The sequence below is a fragment of the Bufo bufo genome, chromosome 3 (genome assembly GCF_905171765.1).
Source record: "Bufo bufo chromosome 3, aBufBuf1.1, whole genome shotgun sequence".
In the NCBI taxonomy this organism is placed as follows: Eukaryota; Metazoa; Chordata; class Amphibia; order Anura; family Bufonidae; genus Bufo; species Bufo bufo.
The window spans coordinates 560509704-560530891 of record NC_053391.1 but is presented as its reverse complement, the minus strand read 5'-3'; the positions used below and the strand labels follow the sequence as shown (position 1 = coordinate 560530891).

The following is a 21188-nucleotide window of genomic DNA, read 5'->3' as shown; positions in this document are numbered from 1 at the left end:
GACAAACCATTTGTCAGGGTAAGCATCAGAGTCACTACTTGTCTCATTTAGATAGATGTTATAGGAACAATATCCTGGAGGGAAAACACCAATGTCTTTGCCTGTACCGTTACGATTGAAACAGGTATAATTTCCAGGGTATGGCGTTATACCGAAACCCATATGATCTTTATCATGAACAATAGGATAGAGTAATTCTAATGTCCTGCAGCGGGAGGTGTCATTACTGGGAATGGTTTCAGTGTACATCTTAAGGATGCACTTGAAACCCTCAGGATCGGTAACCTCACTCAAAGGGAAAGGTACCGTACCCAAATGAGGTCGAGCTGCAGCACATGCTATGCAGTTGGATCGCTTCTGGGAAAGAACCGTATAGCGGATCCATTCTAGCCATACATTTGTGTCTGAAAACCCTGTCTCTAAGGCCATTTTGTCAATCATGGGTGAAGCTGTAGGAGATGTAATTGTATTCTGATTCCCTTGTATTAATAATGTTCTAAATATGGAATTTTGGATTTGATCTGACTGTGCATTTTCCCCTGTACAATATAAAATTAACAGTAAGACATGAAAAGATATTACGGCCCTTGCAGTCATTCCAGCACTTGAGGTTCTGGTACTTTTTTGCAGTGTGATGCGTGGACCCAATTAGGCTTTCCTTCCAACTTGACAGCAGTGGCGGTGGTTAACAGTACTTGATGTGGACCCTCAAATCGTGGTTCTAGAACTTTCCGCACGTGTCGTTTCACCACTACCCAATTTCCTGGTTGTAGAGAATGAGTTGCCTCTATGCTGTCTGGATCTGGAAGAGAAGCAAAAACTTGGGAATACACATTAGACAGTCTGTTTGTAAGACAGATAACGTACTTTGAAAGACTATTATGCTGCATCTGGAGTTGTTGTGGAAAATAGAGTCCTAGTCTAGGGGCATTCCCAAAGAGTACTTCATATGGACTCAGGCCTGTCTTCCGGTTAGGTGTATACCGGATGGAGAAGAGTGCCAAGGGTAGACACTCTGTCCATGGCTTATTCAGTTCAGCCATGGCCTTCTGTATTTTTGATTTAATTGTCCCGTTGAGTCGCTCTACTCTACCGCTGCTTTGTGGGTGATACGCAGTATGGAAGGCTTGTTCAATACCCAGGGCTCCCATAATTTCACGCATGACCTCCCCTGTAAAGTGAGAACCTCGGTCACTCTCAATTGTCTCTGGGACCCCATACCGGCAAACTATCTCATTCAGAAGTTTCTTGGCTGTGTTTTGTGCAGTGGCTTTGGCCACAGGATAGGCCTCTGGCCACCCTGAAAACAGATCTACACATACCAAGACGTATTCTAGGGTCCCCACTTTGGGTAGTTGGATGTAATCTATTTGCAGTCTTTGGAAGGGAAAATCGGGCCTGGGAGTGTGCCTCAAAGGTGTTTTTACTGTCCTTCCTATGTTGTGATGTGCACAAATCATACAAGCCTGAGTGAATTTGGCTGCAGTTACACTGAATCCTGGGGCATACCAGTGACTATTAACAAGAGCAGTCATGGCAGTTTTGGACAGGTGAGTATTCCCATGAGTGGCCTGGGCTGTGACTGGGAACAAAGCACGGGGCAAACACAGCTTTCCTCTAAGTTGCCATGTTCCTTTTGGGGTCATCACAGCTCCTTTCGCTATCCATACTGCCTTTTCCTCTTTGGTTGCTTGAGACTGTAAGGTTTTTAATGTTTCATAGTTGACTGGCAGGGAAATTTGCTCTTGTACCACTGCTATCCCTACAGGATCATCTCTGGGTTTCTGTGCAGCAGCTTTTGCTGCCAGATCAGCTCGATGATTTCCCCGAGCTTCAAGAGTTTTTCCTGACGAATGGCCTTTAATTTTCATAATGGCCACCCTCGTTGGCAACAGCAGAGCGTCCATTAGGGCTTTCACCCCTTTGCCATTTTTAATTGGCTTGCCATTTGCTGTAAGGAAGTCTCTAGCCTTCCAAATTGGACCATAATCATGGGTGATCCCAAAAGCATACCTGGAATCTGTATAGATGTTTGCAGTTTTTCCCTCCGCATACCTGCAGGCCTCTTCCAAAGCCTTAAGTTCAGCTTCCTGTGCAGACATGTGAGAGGGCAGTGATTCCGCTTTGATCGTATCGTGCTGAGTGACAACTGCATACCCAGTATAGAACTTCCCCTGGACACCATACCGCGATCCATCCACAAAGAGCTCTAAATCTGGGTTTTCTAAGGGAGTATCTACCACGTGATCAAACCCTGCTGTCTCTTGGGACATTAATTGGAGACAGTCGTGTTTATCTTCCAGGTCAGGAAGATATTCGGCTAGATGACTCATACTACTACTCCCTCCCCCCTCCAGAGGCAGCAGAGTAGCTGGATTCAAAGTTGTGCACCTTTTGATGGTGACATTTGGTGGCATAAGTAGTGCACATTCTAGTCTAAGGTGTCTGGCAGTGGACAGGTGTTTAGGCTGTACTTGTGTGAGAATGGCTGAGATGTCATGAGGGACAAAAACAGTGATTGGATAATTGAGCACAATCTCAGAGCTTTTGTCAAGCATGAGTTGTACAGCCACTACCGCACGGACACAAGATGGCGCTCCTCTTGCCACTGGATCGAGTCTGGCAGAGTAATACGCCACTGGACGCTGTTGGCCAGCCCTAGCTTGTGTGAGAACAGCTGAAGCGTGGCCAAGACATTCAGTGCAATAAAGTCTGAAATCTTTATTGTAGTCCGGTAGACCCAATGCTGGTGTGGAACTGATGACTAGTTTTAATGTATGAAAGTTCTCCACGGCCTTATCTGTCAATGAAAAAGGAAGAGAGGTGAGACAATCATACAAGGGTTGCAGAAGAGCAGAGGCATTTCTGATCCAAGGCCTACAGTATGAGACTAGACCCAAATAAATTCTCAGAGCCCCCACTGTAGTCGGCAGAGGAATTTGTTGGACTGCAGTTATACGGTCTGGGGTGAGATGTCTAATCCCAGCAGATATACAGTGCCCTAGAAAGGTGACAGTGGTACAACAAAATTGAAGCTTCTTGCGGGAAGCTTTACAGCCATTTGCAGCCAGGAAGGTGAGAAGAGACAACGAAGTTTGTTTACACACCTCCTCTCCCGGGCAGCAAAGAAGTAAGTCATCTATATATTGGAGTAAGACAACTCCTTCAGATGGAATGGGCCAATCCGCTAAAACCTGGGCTAAGGCAGTACTGTACATACTGGGGGAATTATGGGCACCTTGTGCTAAGACCGTCCAGGTGTATTGCTTCCTGTCATGTGTGAAAGCAAAAAAATATCTGCAATCTGGATGTAATGGAACTGAGAAAAATGCATTTGCAAGATCCACCACAGTGAAATGGGTGGCGCTGTGGGGAATCTGTGCCAACAATGTATGTGGGTTTGGTACCACAGGGGTATTAAAAACTGTAGCCTCATTAACAGCCCTAAGATCATGTACCATTCTATACTGCACTGGCTGACCTTTTTCCCCCCTTTTCTTAATGGGGTACAAGGGAGTGTTACATGGAGAGGTGGTTTCAATTAGTACCCCATTACTGACAAAATCATGTACTATTTTGGTGATGGCATCCGTTTGTTGTATACTGAGGGGATATTGTGCCTTCCGAGGTAAAGGAGCATCAGGTTTACGTTCTATCATCATTGGAGGGACAGATAAACGGCCAACATCTGTAGGTCCGGAGGCCCACAGATGTGCAGGTAATTGTTGCAGCAGAAGGGACACGCCCTCTTCAGAGAGTGTAGACACGTACATGTGAAATGGATTATAATCACAGGCCGCTAAGAGACATATATCCTCTTCTCCTAGTTTGCCTTGTAACTTCACAGTACAATCAGGAAGATATGTTATCTGCGCATATATTCTCTGCAACACATCTGCTCCTAGCAAATTAACAGGGGCGGTGTCACTGACTAAGAGGCGACTTAGCATTTGTTGGTTTGGGGCAAATGCAATTTGTATTGGCTTTGTGAGAGGAGTAGGAACCTCATTACCATCTACTCCTACACATGGAATACTATCCTTAGACATGAGGGATCTTTTTACGTGTTTGCTGCGAATAACAGTTTTGGCTGCTCCAGTGTCAATCAAAAAGGGGATGGGCTCCCCCCCATTGATTGCCAAGGAGACAACTGGGGCAGGCCCTAAGGTTTGAATTTTTAGTAGGGGCACAGCATTTGACTCTGGATTGCCAACTCCCTATGGGCGTCGCATTTGAGGGGGCTGAGCTCTCTCCTCCTCTTCCTCCTCCCATTGATTAGGAGTTTGGCAATCCCGTATAAAATGCCCCACCTTGCCACAGTTAAAACATCTTAAGATATACCTTGGTTTCCTTCCCCCTTTTTGAGGAAAGTGCTGGTATGCGGCCACACCTGCCTTCGGTCTTTTGTTCAATTCAGCTTCTACCCCCTTTGCTACTTGTAACAAAATGGAGGGCTGTATAGTTCTCCATTCAGGCCTAGCTGATACCAGACCCTTGCGAATGCTTTCCCTAAGACCATCCACAAAAGCAGCACTCAAAATTCTCTCATGCATGTCTGAGGTGTACTCAAAGCCCAAATCCACCCATCTTTGCTGGAGTCTAGTGTAGAATTTCTCCACACTTTCCGTTTTATCCTGATGCATATCCGACAACATAACAGACTGATCACCTAATCGCTTTCTCCCCCATTCCGTGAGTCTTACTATGTATCGCTCACCGGACAACAAAGTAGTATCATCTCCCTCATAAGATCCCACTGCAGAGGCTATAATCTGAGAGGAGTCACCAGCTTTACACTGGACTAAATCTTCTAAATCCCTCCAGCAACATGAGAAAGCTTTCCGTATCTTCGCTAACTCTCTACAGAACGGCATGGGTAAGTCCTCTGGATTGGGGATTCTACTCATCATGGCCAGCATCTCACTAGGGGACCAAGGGCGATACACAGGCTCATCAGGGATGTCATTTGGACCTCTGAGAGGAGCAGCTCCAGGGTTTAGGTACCTGGGCGTACGATAGGATAGATTAGGTCGAGGTGGATTTGGCGTAGATGATATAACAGGGGAAACTGGGTGCATCAGGTTTCGCATATCCAAAAATGATGCTGGATACCCTATACTTTCCTGTGATAGAAATCCACTCAAGTCTGAAGTCGGACTTAAAATGGGTGCATTCCTAGATTGAGTAGACTGGTCTGGAATATTTCTAGTAGGCATCATAGGGGCAATCACTGCAGGTACATTTTTAACTGATGGGACATACAATTGGGAAGGGTTATTGGCAGACATCACTGGATATAATCCAGTGTTGGGAATTATGTCCTGTCTTTGAAATCCACAGACAACACATATGCTATTTGTCTCAGCATTCCTGTGATTGCACACACACATCCATCCCCCATAAGGAGGCGGTTGCTGCTCTATGGTAAGAGTTTTAGGGGGTGGGGAAAGCCTAGAGGGAGCAGAAGGCACAGTGGGTGGTGCTGATAAGCACATTCCAGCACCTGGTGTAGAGGAGGAACTAACACAAGAAGCAATAGCATTGTTTGTTGGACCACAAGACCCAGGATTACTTACAACAGAGGTGGCGGGGGAAGGGATGCCGCATGGCAAACTGTTCTGTTCTTTGTTACTTACCACACCCAAATCCTCCATCTTACTATACCAATATTGACCATTCTTCTCAATTTCTTTCAATTTTCCATCAGTCACATCTGCAGACAACTTCCACCATAACTCTGCTTGCACCAGCCTATTATTATCTCTCAGCCACCCTTTCTTTTCTTGTAATATATTTTTCCATAAGCTTTCATTTAATCTTCCAGTTTCATGCATACCAATTGCCTGCATGAACGATTTTAACTTAGTTACTGAAACTTTTCCTTCTCTTTCTCTCATCAACTGAGCCGCTGTTAACCTTTTTTCACTCTGTCCTGCTACATTCGAATTTCCCATTATTGTAGTTGCACGAAGATCAAACAATTGCTATTTATCAAACCCGCAAACTTAAGCGTAGTTGCACAAAGATCAAACGGAATCCGATTACTATAAGTAATCGCCACCGAACCCACAAACTTAAGCGCAGTTGCACAAAGATCAAATGATATAATAGTATTGAGCCCACAATCTCTCAAAGTGAAGACCCCTCGTCAATTCACCGGGATACAAAATCTTAATAACTTCCAATTGCCTATGAGACAATTAGTATTAACCCTTTTCCCAAGGTTCTCGTCAGAACCTTGACTGGGAACTAAATCTACGTCACAGGATATCCGGCTCAGCTGTGTAACAACTTCAGTTTAGTTTCAGCATGTTCCACCACACAAAGAAGGAATATTTCAACAGGTTCTTTTTAACGGACAGATCAGCTATAACTTGAACCCTTATATCGCAATAACACCAATTCAACTCTTGAGAAAACACTTGGGCAAAAGACTCAGAGGAGGTTGTAAGAATAAAAGCTTCTTACCTTACTGCAGTTTATGCCTCGTCTGATGGTTTTACGCAAGTCCTCTCCTGGCGTTTGAATCGGAAGTTATGCAAGCCGTCGGTCCCTGTTCGGGCGCCAATTTTGTCGTCGCAAAATCTACGACACAACTTCTTCTTTTGTGTGGCTCCAAATCAGTTAGAATTATAAGTATGAGCTCATACAGCCTTCTCAATGAGACCAATGCAGGCTGGTATCATGGAAAATATCCCATCCTTTATTACAGTTACATATACTTATATAGGCAACATGAGGTAGACAAATGGGTGGTCCTAGATGCAAGTTTATTGGCTCTGTGACAAAAAGGGAGTAGTTTACTAACTTTATTCCTGAGTTGATTGGCACATTTGAAAAATAGCAACTTAACTCCTCCTTTCTTTCACTAATTGATCTTAGAACAAAGAAAATGTACATGAGGCTCCTAATTGACATTTAGTGGAGACAAATGTGTACTACAGGAGAAGTTAAAATCTTGACTCTCACAGGCCGGTGGAGAGATCTCGGTCCCATCTCCACCTGCCATATGGGTTTCCCCCCAGGACCAGTCTATGAGGTCCCCTACCTCTGTAGCTGGTACTGAAGCAGGGGATACTTCAGTCGGGTCTTCCCAGTACACCTCCACAATATCCTCCCAGCTGAAGGGCTCTGGACCTGGGTCTGACACTCTGCTCTCTCGCTGAGCCCTCTCAATGGAGTGGAAGAGATCTCGGTAGTCCTGCTCCAGTTCCCACTCCAGGGTTGCTAGGTGAGCCAGGTCTTTCTCTACCTCGTGGGGGTCATCCCAATCCAGCTTAGCCTCCCTCTCATAGAAAATGTCCTGAAGTCTGGACTGTGCAGGGCTCCCGAAGTCAGGCTCTGCAAAGGACTCCCATAATAAGCCAGGACCAGCAAACTCCTCTCCCTCTGGCTTGTCATGCTCAGCTGTCCAGGGTATATACTGTGCCATATACAACCAGAGCGCCTGGTAGGCCTCCTCCAAACATAGCTCCTGCCATACCCAGAGCTCTAGTTCCTTCACCCATTACTCCAGGGGCTGCTCTCCCAGGAAGGGCATCCGCAGGGCCACTTGCTTCTGCAATCGCTGCTCTCCACTGGGGAGACTCTCACCTCGCTGGTATTGTACATTACCCAGGGCCTGGTACCAGATGTCTTTCCTTAATGCATCCCGGCCATCCATCCTGCTGCTGTAGCCAGGGGCGCTGTACGGATACTAGCGTTGCCCTCAATATACTCCACGAACGGTGTCTCCGAGCTGCTTCTCCTCACACTAGGACGCCATCCCACTGCTTGCCACCAATGTAACGGATCTCCTAGCACCCCGACCGGTTACCTCCGTCGATGGATGCTCCTAGTGCTTCCCGAGGACTCCAAGCACTCCACTTGACACCGTAAGCGCTGCAGACCCTCAAGAGGTAGTCCCCTGAAATGGTCTTCGAACAGTCTTGGAGGAGTTCCCAGAGATGCTTAGCACTTGTTGGCCCTTTTGCCTTCACTCTGCAGTCCAGCTCACCCCAAACCATCTTGATTGGGTTTAGGTCCGGTGACTGTGGAGGCCAGGTCATCTGGCGCAGCACCCCATCACTCTCCTTCATGGTCAAATAGCCCTTACTTTCAAAGTTTTCCCAATTTTTCGGCTGACTGACTGACCTTCATTTCTTAAAGTAATGATGGACACTCGTTTTTCTTTACTTAGCTGCTTTTTTCTTGCCATAATACAAATTCTAACAGTCTATTCAGTAGGACTATCAGCTGTGTATCCACCTGACTTCTCCTCAACGCCACTGATGGTCCCCACCCCATTTATAAGGCAAGAAATCCCACTTATTAAACCTGACAGGGCACACCTGTGAAGTGAAAACCATTTCAGGGGACTACCTCTAGAAGCTCATCAAGAGAATGCCAAGAGTGTGCAAAGCAGTAATCAAAGCAAAAGGTGGCTACTTTGAAGAACCTAGAATATGACATATTTTCAGTTGTTTCACACTTGTTTGTTATGTATATAATTCCACATGTGTTAATTCATAGTTTTGATGCCTTTAGTGTGAATCTACAATTTTCATAGTCATGAAAATAAAGAAAACTCTTTGAATGAGAAGGTGTGTCCAAACTTTTGGTCTGTACTGTGTATATATATATATATATATATATATATATATATATATATATATATATATATATATATATACACACAGCCTGTCCAAAAAAAAAGTCGCCACCAAAAAAAAAGCCTTTAGCTTTGATTACGGCACGCATTTGCTGTGGCATTGTTTCGATAAGCCTCTGCAATGTCACAAGATTTATTTCCATCCAGTGTTGCATTAATTTTTCACCAAGGTCTTGCATTGATGATGGTAGAGTCTGACTGCTGCGCAAAGCCTTCTCCAGCACATCCCAAAGATTCTCAATGGGGTTAAGGTCTGGACTCTGTGGTGGCCAATCCATGTGTGAAAATGATGTCTCATGCTCTCTGAACCACCCTTTCACAATTTGAGCCCGATGAATCCTGGCATTGTCATCTTGGAATATGCCCATGCCATCAGGGAAGAAAAAATCCATTGATGGAATAACCTGGTCATTCAGTATGTTCACGCAGTGAGCTGAACTCATTCTTGGAGCACATACTGTTGCTGAACCTAGACCTGACCAACTGCAGCAACCCCAGATCATAGCACTGCTCCCACAGTCTTGTACAGTAGGCACTAGGCATGATGGGTGCATCACTTCATTTGCCTCTCTGCTTACCCTGATGCGCCCATTACTCTGGAACCGGGTAAATCTGGACTCATCAGACCACATGACCTTCTTCCATTGCTCCAGAATCCAATCTTTATGCTCCCTATCAAATTGAATCCTTTTTTTCTGCTTTGCCTCACTGATTAGTGGTTTTCTTACGGCTACACAGCTTTTCAGTCCCAATCCCTTGAGTTTCCTTCACACTGTGCGTGTGGAAATGCTCTTACTTTCACTATTATACATAGCCCTGAGTTCAACTGTTGTTTTTCTTCGATTTGATTTCACCAAACGTTTAAGTGATCGCCGATCACGATCATTCAGGATTTTTTTTCCGCCACATTTCTTCCTCGAATACGATGGGTCCCCACTATCCTTCCAGTTTTTATTAATGCGTTGGACAGTTCTTAACCCAATTTTAGTAGTTTCTGCAATCTCCTTAGATGTTTTCTCTGATTGATGCATGCCAATGATCTGACCCTTCTCAAACAGACTAACATCTTTTCCACGACCATGAGATGTGTCTTTCGACATGGTTGTTTAAGAATTGAGAAGCAACTCATTGCACCAGTTGGGGTTAAATAACTTATTGCCAACTGAAAGATAATCGCCCATGCAGTAATTATCTAATAGGAGGCTCATAACTATTTGCTTAGTTAAATCCAGGTGGCGACTTTTTTTTGAAACAGGCAGTGTATATATATAATATATAACAATTTTCTCTCTCTCCACTTTCAAAGTACAGTCGTGGCCAAAAGTTTTGAGAATGACACAAATATTAGTTTTCACAAAGTTTGCTGCTAAACTGCTTTTAGATCTTTGTTTCAGTTGTTTCTGTGATGTAGTGAAATATAATTACACACACTTCATACGTTTCAAAGGCTTTTATTGACAATTACATGACATTTATGCAAAGAGTCAGTATTTGCAGTGTTGGCCCTTCTTTTTCAGGACCTCTGCAATTCGACTGGGCATGCTCTCAATCAACTTCTGGGCCAATTCTTGACTGATAGCAACCCATTCTTTCATAATCACTTCTTGGAGTTTGTCAGAATTAGGGGTTTTTTGTTTGTCCACCCGCCTCTTGAGGATTGACCACAAGTTCTCAATGGGATTAAGATCTGGGGAGTTTCCAGGCCATGGACCCAAAATGTCCCCGAGCCACTTAGTTATCACTTTTGCCTTATGGCACGGTGCTCCATCGTGCTGGAAAATGCATTGTTCTTCATCAAACTGTTGTTGGATTGTTGGAAGAAGTTGCTGTTGGAGGGTGTTTTGGTACCATTCTTTATTCATGGCTGTGTTTTTGGGCAAAATTGTGAGTGAGCCCACTCCCTTGGATGAGAAGCAACCCCACACATGAATAGTCTCAGGATGCTTTACTGTTGGCATGACACAGGACTGATGGTAGCGCTCACCTTTTCTTCTCCGGACAAGCCTTTTTCCAGATGCCCCAAACAATCGGAAAGAGGCTTCATCGGAGAATATGACTTTGCCCCAGTCCTCAGCAGTCCATTCACCATACTTTCTGCAGAAGATCAATCTGTCCCTGATGTTTTTTTTTGGAGAGAAGTGGCTTCTTTGCTGCCCTTCTTGACACCAGTCCATCTTCCAAAAGTCTTTGCCTCACTGTGCGTGCAGATGCGCTCACATCTGCCTGCTGCCATTCCTGAACAAGCTCTGCACTGGTGGCACTCCGATCCCGCAGCTGAATCCTCTTTAGGAGACGATCCTGGCGCTTGCTGGACTTTCTTGGACGCCCTGAAGCCTTCTGTCACAACCAGACAGCTGAGAAGCTCTGACAGAAGCCTTTCAGAACCTCCTCCTTGAGTTTTCTTTGTTTTGGTTTTCAGTTCCTCATCTCGTTAGTCTCTCTCAGCTGTCATGTAGTTGGACTGATTGCATCCCTTTAAATTCCTCCCCATAATGCATTAGTGTGCGGCTTATACAACTTCCTGGAGTGTGTGTGCATGCTGTTCCTATTTCCCAGTCTTCTACAAGATAAGTGCTGTACATTCATTTGTGATTTTCTGTTTGCTGGATCCCAGATGACCCTGACTCCCTCCGTGTCTAGTGTAGGGAGCCGGTGGTCGTGTCCCCTCACTATTGTAGGGTGTTCAGGTATTATATAGTCGAGGTACGGGGATATGCGATCATCTACCTTTGGGGTGTTCGCATAGGCTGAGCAGTCAGGGAGAGTGCCAGGTCTCATGCAGGGGTCTCCCTTTTGTTCCTTAGTTTTGGATCCAGTGAGTCATAGATTCTTTTGCATTGTCTTGTTTCCTGTACACCTTCTGTGACATTATAAGCCGCCTAAACCGTCTCAAGCATGGATCCGGTTTCACTTTTGGCTGAACGCTTCCAGGGTCTTTCATTGGAGGTAGCTGATCTCCGTAAGACTTTTTCTCAGTTTAAAGTGACCGGTTCAGCTTGCGTTCATGGAGTTTGTTTTGAGCCTAAGATCTCGCTCCCGGATACGTTCTCCGGGGGTAGTGAGAATTTTGTGCGTTTTAGAGAGGCTTGCAAACTCCATTTTCGCCTTCTTCCCCATTCCTCTGGTGATGAGGAACGGAGGGTGGGGATCATTATATCGCTGCTCAGGGGTAACGCTCAGTCCTGGGCCTTTTCGCTGCCGGAGGGGGCACGGCCCCTCCGTTCAGTGGATGAATTCTTTTTAGCCCTGGGTCAGATATATGATGATCCGGATCGTATTGCTCTGGCTGAGTGTAGACTACGTCTGTTATGCCAGGGTAAACAATCCGCAGAGATTACTGCTCAGAATTTCGGAGATGGGCAGCTGATACTGGTTGGAATGATGCTGCACTCTGAAGTCATTTTGCTATGGTCTTTCAGAGGGATTGAAAGATGCATTTGCCTTTCATGAGAGGCCTATCTCCTTGGACTCTGCTATGTCTCAGGCTGTTCGTATTGACAGGCGTCTTAGAGAGAGAGGAGAGATCTCTCCTTCCTGTCATACTCAGTCCCGGGACAGTGCAGTGGTCTCATTCTGTGCGCAGGGGTCTCAGTCGCTGTCAGCCCCTTCTGAGCAGGAGCCCATGCAGCTGGGGTTGATTGCCTCTGACAATAGAAGATTCAGCCCGCATGGGAGGGTTTGTTTTTGTTGTGGAGGTATAAATCATTTGGCAAATGTTTGTCCCTCTAGGAGATTCAGGCAGTTTTCTGGGAGTAATAAAGAAACAAAAAGGAAAAAATCTTTTAAAAATGTTCCGTCTGTTACTATTGGCAGGGTTGAGGCGGAAATTGAAGATTTTCCGTTTGCTTGTAGTTCCCGTTTTGTCCTGCCTGCTAGAGTGGCGCTAGAGAGCAAGAGCATTTTTTGTGAGATTTTTGTGGAGAGTGGAGCAGCTGTCAATCTCATTGATAATCAATTTGCAATAACTCATGGTTTCCAGGTATGCACTTTGGGAAAGGATATTCCTGTTTTTGCTATTGATTCCGCTCCACTTTCTCAGAAATCGTTAAAGGCCATAGTTCACAATATCCGTTTGATTGTGAGTGATACTCATGTTGAGGATGTGTCATGTTTCGTCCTAAACGGGTTGCCTACTCCTCTAGTGTTGGGGCTACCCTGGCTCACTAAACATAACCCCACCATTGATTGGCAAGCGAGGCAAATAAATGGTTGGAGTGACTTTTGCAGAGAGAATTGCCTCACGACATCTGTTTCTGAGGTTTCTACTAAGACTGTACCACCTTTCCTCTCTGAATTTTCGGATGTCTTCTCTGAGAGTGGAGTTCAGGATTTGCCCCCGCACAGGGAGTACGATTGCCCTATTAATCTCATCCCAGGCGCCAAGCTGCCTAAATCTCGTTTATACAATCTTTCCCAACCTGAGAGGGTCGCTATGCGTGCTTATATCTCTGAGAGTCTGAGAAAAGGACACATACGACCCTCGAAGTCACCTGTTGCCGCTGTTTTTTTCTTTGTTAAGAAAAAAGATGGTTCTTTAAGACCTTGTCTGGATTTCAGGGAGCTGAACAGTATCACTATTCGTGACCCTTATCCGCTTCCTCTGATCCCGGACCTGTTTAACCAGGTTGTTGGGGCTAAAGTCTTTTCCAAATTAGACCTAAGAGGGGCATACAACCTGGTCAGGGTCAGAGAAGGAGACGAATGGAAGACGGCCTTCAATACCCCTGAGGGCCATTTTGAGAATTTGGTTATGCCTTTTGGTTTGATGAATGCCCCAGCCGTTTTTCAGCATTTTGTGAACAGCATTTTTTATCATTTAATGGGAAAATTTGTATTAGTGTATTTGGATGACATTTTGATTTTTTCTCCTGATTTCAAAACTCATAAGGAACACTTACGTCAGGTCTTGCTCATCCTGCGGGAGAATAAATTATACGCGAAACTGGAAAAATGTGTGTTTGCGGTTCCAGAAATTCAATTTCTGGGGTTTCTTCTCTCCGCTTCTGGTTTTCGCATGGACCCCGAGAAGGTCCACGCTGTGCTTGAGTGGGAGCTTCCTGAGAATCAGAAGGCGCTGATGCGTTTTTTGGGCTTTGCCAATTATTACAGGAAGTTTATTTTGAATTATTCCTCTGTTGTTAAACCACTCACTGATATGACCAGAAAGGGGGTAGATTTTTCTTCCTGGTCGGTAGAGGCGCGTAAGGCCTTTTCTAATATCAAGGAGAGTTTTGCTTCCGCTCCCATCCTGGTACAACCTGATATTTCTTTACCCTTCATAGTTGAGGATGATGCTTCTGAGGTGGGTGTGGGTGTGGTCTTGTCTCAGGGTTCCTCTCCTGCCAAATGGCGACTGTGTGCCTTTTTCTCGAAGAAACTCTCCTCCGCAGAGAGAAATTACGATGTGGGAGATAGGGAATTGTTGGCCATCAAGTTGGCTTTTGAGGAATGGCGCCATTGGCTAGAGGGAGCCAGACACCCTATCACCGTGTTTACTGACCATAAAAATCTGGCCTACTTGGAGTCAGCCAAGCGTCTGAACCCAAGACAGGCCAGATGATCTTTGTTCTTTTCAAGGTTTAATTTTGTTGTCACGTTCCGCCCTGGGGTTAAGAATGTGAAGGCAGATGCCCTGTCACGTTGTTTTCCGGGAGGTGGGAATTTTGAAGACCCGGGTCCCATTTTGGCTGAAGGTGTGGTGGTCTCTGCTCTTTTTCCTGAATTGGAGGCAGAGGTGCATGCAGCCCAGTCGGAAGCTCCTGATCTTTGTCCTCCTGGGAGGTTGTTTGTGCCTCTCGCTTTAAGACACAAGATTTTTAAGGAACACCACGATACGGTCCTTGCTGGGCACCCGGGGGCAAGAGCCACACTGGATCTCATCGCTCGGAGATTCTGGTGGCCTGTGCTTCGTAAGTCGGTCGAGGGTTTTGTGGCAGCTTGCGAGACTTGCGCTCGTGCCAAAGTCCCTCATTCACGGCCATCAGGTCCTCTCCTTCCCTTACCCATTCCTTCCCGTCCTTGGACACATCTGTCCATGGACTTCATAACGGACCTGCCTCGTTCCTCGGGGAAGACTGTGATTCTGGTGGTGGTGGACCGTTTTAGCAAAATGGTGCATTTCATCCCTTTTCCTGGTTTGCCTAATGCTAAGACGCTGGCGCAGGCATTTATTGATCACATTGTCAAATTGCATGGTATTCCTTCAGACATAGTCTCTGATAGGGGCACGCAGTTTGTTTCCAGATTCTGGAAGGCTTTCTGTTCTCGCTTGGGGGTTCGGTTGTCATTCTCTTCTGCTTTCCACCCGCAGTCGAATGGCCAGACAGAGTGCGTCAATCAGAATCTGGAGACATATCTGCTCTGTTTTGTGGCGGAGAATCAGGAGGATTGGTGTTCTTTTTTGTCCCTTGCTGAGTTTGCTTTAAATAACCGTCATCAGGAGTCCTCTGATAAGTCACCATTTTTTGGTGCATATGGGTTTCATCCGCAGTTTGGGACTTTCTCGGGAGAGGGGTCTTCTGGTTTACCTGATGAGGACAGATTCTCCTCGTCTTTGTCATCTATTTGGCAAAAGATTCAGGATAATCTAAAGAGCATGAGTGAGAGATATAAGCGTGTGGCAGATAAGAGACGTGTGCCTGGTCCGGACCTGAATGTTGGTGATCTGGTGTGGTTGTCTGCCAAGAATATCAAATTGAAGGTTCCCTCCTGGAAGTTGGGTCCTAGGTTTATTGGGCCTTACAAGATCCTGTCTGTCATCAATCCTGTTGCCTACCGTCTTGATCTTCCTCAGACTTGGAAGATCCATAATGTTTTTCATAAGTCCTTATTGAAACCTTATGTTCAACCCATTGTACCCTCGCCTTTGCCTCCTCCTCCGATTATGGTTGATGGGAATCTTGAATTTCAGGTCTCTAGGATTGTGGATTCTCGTCTTGTCCGCGGTTCTCTCCAGTACCTCGTTCATTGGGAGGGTTATGGTCCTGAGGAGAGGATGTGGGTCCCAGTGACGGACATTAAGGCCACTCGTCTCATCAGGGCTTTCCATAGGTCCCATCCTGAGAAGGTGGGCTCTGAGTGTCCGGAGTCCACTCGTAGAGGGAGGGGTACTGTCACAACCAGACAGCTGAGAAGCTCTGACAGAAGCCTTTCAGAACCTCCTCCTTGAGTTTTCTTTGTTCCTCATCTCGTTAGTCTCTCTCAGCTGTCATGTAGTTGGACTGATTGCATCCCTTTAAATTCCTCCCCATAATGCATTAGTGTGCGGCTTATACAACTTCCTGGAGTGTGTGTGCATGCTGTTCCTATTTCTCAGTCTTCTACAAGATAAGTGCTGTACATTCATTTGTGATTTTCTGTTTGCTGGATCCCAGATGACCCTGACTCCCTCCGTGTCTAGTGTAGGGAGCCGGTGGTCGTGTCCCCTCACTATTGTAGGGTGTTCAGGTATTATATAGTCGAGGTACGGGGATATGCGATCATCCACCTTTGGGGTGTTCGCATAGGCTGAGCAGTCAGGGAGAGTGCCAGGTCTCATGCAGGGGTCTCCCTTTTGTTCCTTAGTTTTGGATCCAGTGAGTCATAGATTCTTTTGCATTGTCTTGTTTCCTGTACACCTTCTGTGACACCTTCTTAACAAGAATTGAACCTATTTCATTGAAGATCGTGATGATCCTATAAATTGTTGATTGAGGTGCAATCTTAGTAGCCACAATATCCTTGCCTGTGAAGCCATTTTTATGCAACGCAATGATGGCTGCACGCGTTTCTTTGCAGGTCACCATGGTTAACAATGGAAGAACAATGATTTCAAGCATCACCCTCCTTTTAACATGTCAAGTCTGCCATTTTAACCCAATCAGCCTGACATAATGATCTCCAGCCTTGTGCTCGTCAACATTCTTACCTGAGTTAACAAGACGATTACTGAAATGATCTCAGCAGGTCCTTTAATGACAGCAATGAAATGCAGTGGAAAGGTTTTTTTGGGATTAAGTTAATTTTCATGGCAAAGAAGGACTATGCAATTCATCTGATCACACCTCATAACATTCTGGAGTATATGCAAATTGCTATTATAAAAACTTAAGCAGCAACTTTTCCAATTTCCAATATTTATGTAATTCTCAAAACTTTTGGCCACGACTGTACTGTTTAAATTATTGACCCATTATTTAAATAATTTTTGGTGATGTTATTTTTAATTCTCCCAGTCCATATTTATATTTCTACAGTATTTTCTGCTTTATAAGATGCACCTGATGATAAGACACACTTAGATTTTAGAGGAGGAAAATAAGAAAATATATATTTTTCATCAGACCTCAGAACAGATCCCCAATCCTCATCAGACAAGACCCTCCAATCTTCATCAGACTTCAGATCAGACCCCCATATCAGATCTCACATCAGACCCCCAGATCAGACCTCAGATCAGACCCCCATATCAGACCTCAGAACAGATCCCCAATCCTCATCAGACAAGACCCTCCAATCTTCATCAGACTTCAGATCAGACCCCCATATCAGATCTCACATCAGACCCCCATATCAGACCTCAGATCAGACCCCCATATCAGACCCCCATATCAGACCTCAGATCAGACCCCATATCAGAAACTCATATCAAACCTCAGATCAGACCCCCAATCAGACCTTCATCAGAGCAAAGATCAGACCCCAATCGGACCTCAGAACAGACCCCCATTAAAGCTCAGATTAGGCCCCCATCAGAGAAAAATAAATTAGTTTAACTCTCCTGCTCCACCACCACTCTGCAGGCCTGGAAATCTCTTCTACAGTCACCACCCCCTAGTCTTCTACGGGCCTGCGCTGCACTGTGACCTGATGCTGTACACAGTCAGGACACATGCAGCGCAGCGCACGTGCCTCCTGCATAATAGTGAGCCCTTTCATAATGGAAATGCTCATTAGTATTCGCTTGATAAGACGCACTTTTGGGGGGAAAATTCTGTCTTATAGAGCAAAAAATACAGTATATTATTATTAATATCGATATTTATAAATAAAAAAAATGATAAAATCTTGCAGTTTTCTCACTGGTCCCTAAGCCTAATAATAGATGCCACTTCCTACAGATCACTTTACTGCAATTATCTGCTTATCATTATAGGCAGGATTAGGAATGACAGATGTCCTCTCTATTTATACAGTATATAAAGATAACAGTATCCACTGTTCACAATAGGTGATTAGAGTTGAGCGAACCCGAACTGTAAAGTTCGGGTTCGTACCGAACTTTAGGGTTTTAGGCACCCGGACCCGAACCCGAACATTTACGTAAAAGTTTGGGTTCGGGGTTCGGCGATTTATATGGCGCTTTTTGAAAGGCTGCAAAGCAGCCAATCAACAAGCATCATACTACTTTCCCCAAAAGGCCATCACAGCCATGCCTACTATTGGCATGGCTGTGATTGGCCAACTGCATCATGTAACCCAGCCTCTATTTAAGCTGGAGTCACGTAGCGCCGCCCCGTCACTCTGCTCGGATTAGTGTAGGGAGAGGCTGCAGCTGCTGTGAGGGAGAGATCAGGGAGAAATCTTATCAAGAACTGGTTTATGTACTCAGCGATCTACAGAAAAAGTGTTTTGTGGGTGCAGTGCACAAATTTTTTAAGCCTGCCCTGAACCAACTACTGCTGAAAACAAACTTTTTTTTCTTCAGTTAGTCAATATCAATACATGATCGGCAGCCATTTTATGCAACGATAGTGCATCAGCATAGGCTATCTGCAAGTCCAGAAATACAGCTTTGGCATACTGGGGTGAAAAAACCCTCTAATATACTGCACATCTGGGATTAGACAAGCATAAGTGACTGTCACATTTAGGACAGAAATACAGCTTTTTGGTTAGGGTAAAAACAAAAAAGCCTCTAATATATTGCACATCTGGGATTACACATGCATAAGTCACTGTCACATTTAGGACAGAAATACAGCTTTTTGGTTACTGGGGTGAAAAAAGCCTCTAATATACTGCACATCTGTGATTACACGTGCATAAGTCACTGTCACATTTAGGCCATAAATACAGCTTTGGCATACTGGGGTGAAAAAAGCCTCTAATATACTGCACATCTGTGATTATACGTGCATAAGTTACTGTCACATTTAGGACAGTAATACAGCTTTTTGGTTACTGGGATGAAAAAAGCCTCTAATATACTGCACATCTGTGATTGCACGTGCATAAGTCACTGTCACATTTAGGCCATAAATACGGCTTTGGCATACTGGGGTGAAAAGGATTTTTGCAACAGCAGAGGCCAGGTACAAACTTGGCCAGCCAGGGTCCACTACTGGAGGACGAGGAGGAGGATGGCGATGAAGCATGTTCACAGCGGGGTGGTATCCAACGCAGCTCGGGCCCATCACTGGTGCGTGGCTGGGGAGATACGGAGGACGCAGACGATACGCCTCCCACAGAGGACAGCTTTTCCTTACCTCTGGGCAGCCTGGCACACATGAGCGACTACATGCTGCAGTGCCTGCGCAACGACTGCAGAGTTGCCCACATTTTAACGTGTGCTGACTACTGGGTGGCCACCCTGCTGGATCCCCGTTACAAAGACAATGTGCCGTCCTTAATTCCCTCACTGGATCGTGATCGGAAGATGCGCGACTACAGGCGCACACTGGTAGACGCCCTAAGAGCATTCCCGACTGACGCTGGGGGACAAGTGGAAGCACAAGGTGAAGGCAGGGGGGGAGGTCGCCAATGCAGCTGTGTCAGCGTCAGCACCTCAGAAGGCAGGGTTAGCATGGCCGGCATGTGGAAAAGCTTTGTCACCTCGCCGCAACAACTGGCCCCAACTGCTGATATGGAGCGTGTTAGCAGGAGGCAGCATTTGAACAACATGGTGGAACAGTACCTGTGCACACGACTACACGTACTGACTGATGGTTCTGCCCCATTCAACTTCTGGGTCTCCAAATTGTCCACATGGCCAGAGCTTGCCCTGTATGCCTTGGAGGTGCTGGCCTGCCCTGCAGCCAGTATACTCTCTGAACGTGTATTTAGCATGGCAGGAGGCGTCATTACAGACAGACGCAGCCGCCTGTCCACAGCCAACGTGGACAAGCTCACGTTCATTAAAATTAACCAGGCTTGGATCCCACAAGACTTATCTGTACCTTGTGCAGAATAGACATTTATACCACCATCAAACATACATTCTTGTACTCAAGTCAAGTGCAATGATTCTTTGTTTCCTTTTTTTTTATTAGTCCCAATATTTTGGGGGCTACCTGTTCCTCCTCCATTGCTGCCTCCACCTACAACACCACATTCACCGCCTCCTCAACCTCCGACTCCATATCCACCTCCTTCTCTGAGTTGCAGGTTAATTATTTGTAATTTTTAGTTATTTTATTTCATTTTAAGTTATTTCCCTATCCACATTTGTTTGCAGAGCAGTTGCCATGCTCTTAAGCACATTTTACTGCCTTTTACATCCCTCTAGCCTTTTCAAGGACTATTTTGGAGCCATTTTAATTTTAAAAAAGGGCCAATTTTAGCGCCCTAAATTGAAAAAAATCTTATTTTCAATTGTAGGGTGACATATTACCATTTTTGGTGTATACAAACCCTGGGTGACAGGGGCCTAAATCTCTCAAAATCCTCTGTTGTATTGCTGGGTGACATGAACCCCCCTTTGCCGTGAATGATCCCCTGCTCTGCATTGCTGACAGGGGCCTAAATCTCTCAAAATCCTCTGTTGTATTGTTGGGTGACATGATCCCCCTTTTGCCGTGTATGAACCCCTGCTGTGCCTGGGTGACAGGGGCCTAAATCTCTCAAAATCCTCTATTGTATTGCTGGGTGACATGAACCCCTTTTCTGTGAATGAACCCCTGCTCTGCATTGCTGACAGAGGCCTAAATCTCTCAAAATCCTCTGTTGTATTGCTGGGTGACATGAACCCCCTTCTGCCGGGAATGAACCCCTGCTCTGCATTGCTGACAGGGGCCTAAATCTCTCAAAATCCTCTGCTCTATTGCTGGGTGACATGAACCCCCTTTTGCCGTGAATGAAACCCTGCTCTGCATTGCTGACAGGGAACTAAATTTAGTGAAAACATCTGTTACTGATCGGAAGATGCGCGACTACAAGCGCACGCTGATGATAGCATTCCCACCTGACAGCGGGGGCACAGTGGAAGCACAAGGCGAAGGCAGAGGAGGAGGAAGAGGTCGCCAACGCAGCTGGGGCACCAACAGCACCTGAGAAGGCAGGGTTAGCATGGCCAAAATGTGGACAAGCTTTGTCAGCCTTGGAGGTGCTGACCTGCCCTGCAGCCAGTGTATCGTGTGAACGTGTGTTTAGTACGGCAGAGAGCATTATCACAGGCCGCAGCCAATGTGGACAAGCTTACGTTTATTAAAATGAACCAGGCATGGATCCCACAGGACTTGTCTGTACCTTGTGCAGAATAGACATTTATACCAGCCTCAACCATCCATTCTTGTACTCAAGTGCACTTATTCTTAGTTTTATTTTGTTATATGTCCCAATA

General features: G+C 45.5%; 1 long non-coding RNA gene across 1 annotated transcript; it reads right to left on the bottom strand.

Moving 5' to 3' along the window:
• Positions 1–576: 576 nt before the first annotated feature.
• LOC120993651 lies at positions 577–20448 on the bottom strand. Its single transcript, XR_005777307.1, has 4 exons — positions 20435–20448; positions 6598–6602; positions 5748–5751; positions 577–802 (listed from the first exon to the last, which is right to left on the bottom strand). It is a non-coding gene; the product is annotated as an uncharacterized LOC120993651 (long non-coding RNA).
• Positions 20449–21188: the final 740 nt, after the last annotated feature.